Below are 6,842 nucleotides of genomic sequence, written 5' to 3'. Positions count from 1 at the left end.
TTTCCTAAGTTGAAATTTTTTCTTTGAGTACTTGTGTCAAACTTATATCTCTTTATGAGCGCGTGTGTCAGAGTTCCACCTCTGGATTAAACATTAACAGGTCGTTTAACACGCGTTGGCGTCGTCCCGAGACTCGTTGTTTACATTTTTCGTCACGTTATTTTGATCAAGTGTTTCTTTTCTCTCTCTCTCTCATATATAATTTATCGTTATTTTTTCCACAACAGAATTCTGCATTTTTGCGATTTCGGATCTCGTCTGGGTCCTGACACTTGTGACTTCATGTGCACTGATCTCAATGCAAGTTAGGAGGCGCTAATCAGGAATGATTCCTGGGAGATCTACCTGTAAGGTTTACAGGTATGTTTTTTGGCGATTAAAACGTAATACATTACATTTAATTGTGATTGTTAGTTAATTATTGATTGGAAATAAATCATCCATTGCTTTAGTAAACACATTTCTCTTAGTAACAAACACAAATAGTATACTTTTGCTAACTTTCCTTGCCCACCAGTGGTCAATCCCCCTTGTTAACACAAATACACTTTACACTTTATTTGTACGAAAGTAAAAGTCATTTTTAAAATTTGACCTAATTTCTGACATTGCATGTGTCCGGTTTTGCGTCGAGCCGAGTGTAGCGACCCGCTCTTTAAGTACCGGTTTCGAACCTTACAAACGGACTGTCCACGTGCAGTTTTTTGTGTTTCTTCACGTGTTTAACACCTAAATAGGGCCAGTTTAGCATAAAAATCTTCCTTGGTTTATCTTCCTTGCTTATAAATTTATTTTTATTCTGTTTAATTTTAATCCTCAAAAACAACATTAAAAAATGATCTATTATATAAATGTCTTTTTACATCATAATTTACATAATGATAAGAAACATAACTTATATTTTTAAAATAAATTAAAATATATTTAATAAATTTCATGGTTATTATTCATTGGTGTAAGAAAGAGTTAATCAAGTTTAAAGGTAGAATCAGGAAAAGGTAGTGTCTATATACTGATTTTCACTTAAAGTAATTAAATCGAGTGACTAATAATTTCTATTATTTACAAGAACCTATTATTATTTTATTAGAAAAGTAATAAATAAATAGAAATAAATAATAATAGAAAACACAAGGCCCTAAAAATAATAGAAAACAGGATTTTTAATTAATAGAAAATATAGGGTCTTAAAAATAATAGAATGTAGGGCTTGTAAATAAAGAAAAGTAGGATCGTAGACACTACTTTTATATAACTTATAGGCCCTATATACAGTCAAACCTGTTTTTATGCGCTCTTTTTATGTGCGATTTTTATTTGTGCGATTTTTTTACTGCGAATTTTTTATTTGTGCGGTATAGTTGGCGAGTAGTCTCGTGCGATTCGTCATGTCTCACGTTGACTTATTATAGCTAAATAAACTTATTATAGCATAAATGCACTTAGTATAGTAATATTATTGCATGAATATGCGAAAAATGAAATAATTTACTTTTTAAGTCAACAAAACACCACCTGGACAAAAATATGTAAAACAGACGATAGACCAGACGATGCAGTCAAGTGCTGACATCTGTTGTCAATAAATTCTATTTCGTACGGTTTAGAGTTATTTTCTATGTGAGACTTTTTTTATGCGGTCCCTGTTGACCGCATAAAAAAATTATTTTTTTAATTGTGTTGCGAAAACTATTATTTACAGCCATTCGTGAAGTTTCGTGAGATTTTTTTTAATGCGTTTTTTTTAATGCGGTCCCTATCCCCCGCATAAAAACAGGTTTGACTGTACTGATTTTATTTAAAATAATTAAAATCACGTAAATAATAAAAACTCTAAAAGATTTTATTGAATTTATAAATTATTGTGTGTGTCAATCAATCTTGCTTTAACTTTCAATCTCGTTGCTGCTTTGGACCACCAGTGTCTGAGTGATTAACACTACCGAAAATTTGTCGTGGGTTCAGAATCAGTCGTGTGCAGTTTTCTGTTTTTTTTTTTTTTTTTTTCCACGTGTTTAACACGTAAATAGAGGTCAGTTTCCCATAGAAAGTTACCTCCAGAGTCACCCCCTATTTGACTTGTGTGGTTTAATGCGACATGGCAATTGCAATAACGTATTTCTTTACTAAAAAAAATAACGTTTAATTTTAAGATTTAATTTAAAAAGAAAGACGAGTTATGTAAAATTAATTAATAGAAATCATTTTAAAGTAACACGCTTATAGCCAAGAACATTACTTGCATATATGCTTCGTTAATATTATACAAAGTAGTTATATCAATCATTGGCTAAATTAGTAATCACTCTTCAATTTCTATTTTAAATTCGAGGGGTTCCGCGAAATTAACACAAGTAAACAAGCTGTTAAAAACTGCTCCGGATGGCACAGAGCCCATTTTTACGTAATATATGAATTAAATTCATACCAAGTAATGCAGGACGGGTATATTTTGTGACGTACAAAACATTAAAATTGTGGAGGCGCCGGGTATCGATCCCGGTACCTCTCGCATGCTAAGCGAGCGCTCTACCATCTGAGCTACGCCCCCTGTTTTATATACAATCCCATTTAATTTCTTTTATTGTTAATCAAAGGTCGTTTCTGGTGTTACTGCATCTGTTTTCAAAAGTTATTTTAAAATCGTGACCGAATTTCTCACTAGCAACCTGTTGCATAAAACTCTTAGAGTTGTTACAAGTTACAAATTACAAGAAAAATGCGTCGAATACATAGTTACAAGCTACTATTAGTAAGAAATTTTGATTGCTGAAAGCTTCAAGGTTGCATGCTTGCTAGTGTTGTATTGCTAATTATTCCATTAACTGAACTTTCATATTAATTAGCTTAAAATATATACATAATTAGAGTGTTGAGTAAGTATTAATACATAAACTTTTATGCAACTACAATTAACTCTTTTGAATATATTTACTTGTAGTTTTCCTACTTTCTGTCTTCAAAAAGTAATGTATTTTTTGTGTTTCAATTAATTTATGTCTATGTAATTTTTTAAATAAAAATGTTAACTTTTTTATACCTGTATTATATTTAAAAGTATTTAAATTATAAATAAATATTGTAAAGAACAAGATGCAGGTATACAAGATGTATTTATATTTTGTGGCACGATATTGTTCGCTCCATTTGAGAATTAATAACTCCCGTGCTTTTAGTCAAAATTTTCTGAAATTTTGCAGGGCAATTTGTATATTAGCGAAATTGATGATTTTAATTTTAGTTGTTAAAGTTTGAAGGGATGGGGAGATAAATGTTTTAAATGGACTACGAAGTTTTTCCTGCTTATATTATTATATTTTTTCTGACATATTTGCTTCGAACAGATAATAATATTTTCTATAATTTACATTTACGTAAGAAATCCGTGAACATTTTGTCCATAGATGATTTTGGAATTTTTATCCATTGTTATGTATAAACTTAGGAAGTTCAGCTGAAAATTTTTTTTAGAAAGTGATACTGAAAATGTGATGAATTTTCATGGCAAAAGTACTCTTAAAAATACATAAAAGTACATTTTTAAGCGTACTTTTGAGTGTTACGTACCGGTGCATACAATACGTAAAATTCGAGAAAATAACAAAAATCAGTCACTTTCGAAATCTGATCCATTAGATTCATAGTTTACATGCACGAAAAAATTATGCTTGCAAACACAGAACATTCCTCATGGACAGCCTCAGACGGCACGAGAGAAAGTAAATCTTTGAATTACGAAAACGATCTCTCAACATCAATAGGTCTGAAAAGGGCATATTTGGTTTTCACTAAATACTCCAGGTTTTATAATTGAAGATACTTAGGAACCACTGCTTCTCAGTAGATATAATCGCATTCCTCGAGCTTAGAAACAGTGTACAGTGTCCTTTAACGTCTTCTTGTTTCAACAGATTATTTATTGTGATCGCTGAAAACTTTCGTCTAGTTTATCAATGTATGTTTCCATGGTTGAGAAGTTTTAGGGATTAAAGCCACATGAATCCACGTGTCAGATCTGGTTATTACAGGGTGTTTTAGAAGTGCCGTTTCAGTCATGTCTTTATATAAATGTACAATACAGTGCATTTTGCAAGACATTTAATCAAAATATTTTTACCCCCAAATTTTCTCATTTCGGAAATGAAATGGTTGGCTTGAAAAAATTCAGCTCTGTTAATGCAATGGGTACAGCATATCTGTCAGTGGCCTGCCGCGACATTTGATGACAGGGAAGCTGTGTTTCTGTAAGAAGCCGACTTCCAGGGGCAATCAGTTAATTGCGCGTCAGTGGTCCATTCAGTATTCATTTGTTTCGATAAGTCAGTAAAACTGTATACTTCTCTTAAATGTGTTTTTTAATATCACAATTACATTCCGAATCACTAGCTACGATATAAGGGCTAAAACTAAAAATAAATTTTAAAAACTTACTCGAGGAAAAAAAAAATGTGCGGTGGATATACATAACTGGTACAATATATTGTTTAATTGTATTAATATTCTTTTAAAGAAAATTAGAATTAAATGTAGCTTTTTAAAGAAATTAACATAAAATAAATTAACATAAAATATTCTTTACTTTTAAAATTTTAAAACAATCCACTTAGTCAAATAGCTCGATACTAGTAAGCTAATGGATGGAATCAGAGACGGTCCAGGTAGGTGTGCAGTATGTGCGTGCCAAATCCCGAGGGTGCCGATATCGGTCAATGTCAAATGCCTCTTTTGTCGCATCACTAGTATATCTCAAAGGACGCCACAGGGTTGTTGTAGATTTTAAACGTTTCTCACCATAGCTGTAAAAATCTAAATATGTTAAACTTAATACTAAGTAAATTGTCCGTCATTTGTTTTTTAACTAATTCGTTTTAGGACCAGTGTCCACGAAAATTTACAAAATTTACAACTTTTTAGTCACTCTCATTGAATTGGAAAAATTTCTTGTCTTTTATTATCTAATATTATGAAGAAATCAGTCCCCCACTGTACCCAAATTTCAACGATGAGTATTTGTTTAAAAAACATTGTACAAGTGGCACAAAGTGCCTTAATTAATCCGCGTGGAAACGCTGATGTGGAACGTGTATTTTCAATGTTGTCTTCTTCTTCTTCTTTCTGGCCCTCATAGTCCCCTTGAGGGATCTTGGCCTCATCCAGGATTTTCACCCATTCTTCTCTATCTTGGGGCCTTCCTTCTCCAGCAGCTCACACCCATTCTTCTCTATCTTGGGCCTTCCTTCTCCAGCAGCTCACACCCATTTTTCTCAAATCAGCCTCCACATCCTCATCCCATCTTTTACGTAGTCTCCCTCTCAACCTTTTCCCCTCTGGTCTTTCTCTATACACTCTTGATACACCATTCTCTCCGGTTCCATTCTTTCCAAATGCCCAATCCATACGAAAATCTCCCTCTTTTGATTTCCGACACAATATCAGAAATTTTCATATAAATCTTCAAGTTGCCTTGTTACTTCTTATTCTCCACTCTTCTCCCTCTTATACTGGCTTATATATTCTTCTCATAAATCTTCCTCTCAAATCGTCTGAACTGTTCTTCATGTTTACTTGTTAGTATCCAAGCCTCGGAGCCATACATTTTGGGTCTTATTGGGATTATTGGTCTTATAATAGTTTTATAAATTCTGATCTTACTGCATCTTCATATTTCTTTAGATGTTAAAATTCGTCTTAAAGAATAATAGCTTCTATTTCCTGCTGTTACTCTTGCCTTTATTCTTCATAAATTTCGTTCTTTTCTGTTCACTGAGTTCCTAAGTATTAAAATTTATTCATCTGTTTTAAGTTTATGGTCCTATAATATGTAGAATTTGTCCACTTGGCCCCCGACAATCTTTTCTAATTAACTTCATATATTTTGTTTTTTCATCATTAACTGCTAAGCCTTTATCTATTGCTACTTCATCCATTATTTTAAATGCCTCTTCGATTACTTTTTTAGATCTTCCCAATAAAACTATATCATCAGCAAATGCTAAGCACTGTAAATGTTTCTTAAAAATCGTTCCACCTGCATTTATATATGCATTTCCTCATTTACTTTTCTCATTACCACTTCTAATACTAAGTTAAAACTGTAGAAAGTGCATCTCCCTGTTTGAGTCCTTTCTTTATTGCAAATGCTCTTAACATATATCCCTCGATCTTAACTCTGCCTTCCGTCTTTTCTAAAGTTAACTTTATGAGATTGATAAGTTTTTGAGGTATTCCCAATTCCTAAAGACTCTCCCAAACTTTTTCTCTTCTAATACTATCATAAGCTTTTTTAAAGTCGATAAAAAGTTGGTATATCTCAATATTATACTCGCAGCATTTCTCCAGAATTAATCTTATTGTGAAGATTTGATCTACACTTGATCTGTTATTACGAAAGCCGCACTGATAATCTCCAACTATATTTTCCATGTATACTGTTAACCTTTTTGCTATTATTTTTGGCTGACATTAAAACCAAAAAAAGAAATCGTCTTGGAGTTAATTTAACTTCGGCATTGTTAAGAATTAAAATTGACTTACATAATACAAATTCGTGTTGTACTAATTACGAAATTACTTAAGAACATTTAAAAAATCAACAAAACTATGTATTCATTTAATATAAGAGAAGCTGACACTGACAAACAGTCGTCGGAAGACAAAAGTGAGTCTGATTGAAGTCGGTTTTAAAACCTATTATTTTTTTCATTTTTCCATTTTTGTTATATGTGTATTATAATTATATATCGTTCGTGTTGTTAACAATTCAATTATTTTTGTTAATTGTTTCTTAACAACTATTATGTGTACAACTTTTCTTGTATTGTATCAATAAATTTGTTTTCTAA

The 6,842-nt window shown here is 31.9% G+C and overlaps 1 non-coding gene across 1 annotated transcript; it reads right to left on the bottom strand.

Moving 5' to 3' along the window:
* Positions 1–2,478: 2,478 nt before the first annotated feature.
* TRNAA-AGC (transfer RNA alanine (anticodon AGC)) lies at positions 2,479–2,551 on the bottom strand. The gene has a single exon. It is a non-coding gene; the product is annotated as a tRNA-Ala (tRNA).
* Positions 2,552–6,842: the final 4,291 nt, after the last annotated feature.

This window comes from Centruroides vittatus, unplaced genomic scaffold (assembly GCF_030686945.1).
Source record: "Centruroides vittatus isolate TY-2023 unplaced genomic scaffold, ASM3068694v2 scaffold_712, whole genome shotgun sequence".
NCBI lineage: Eukaryota > Metazoa > Arthropoda > Arachnida > Scorpiones > Buthidae > Centruroides > Centruroides vittatus.
Note: the sequence above shows the minus strand (reverse complement) of the source record. Positions and strands in the feature narration are given on the sequence as shown.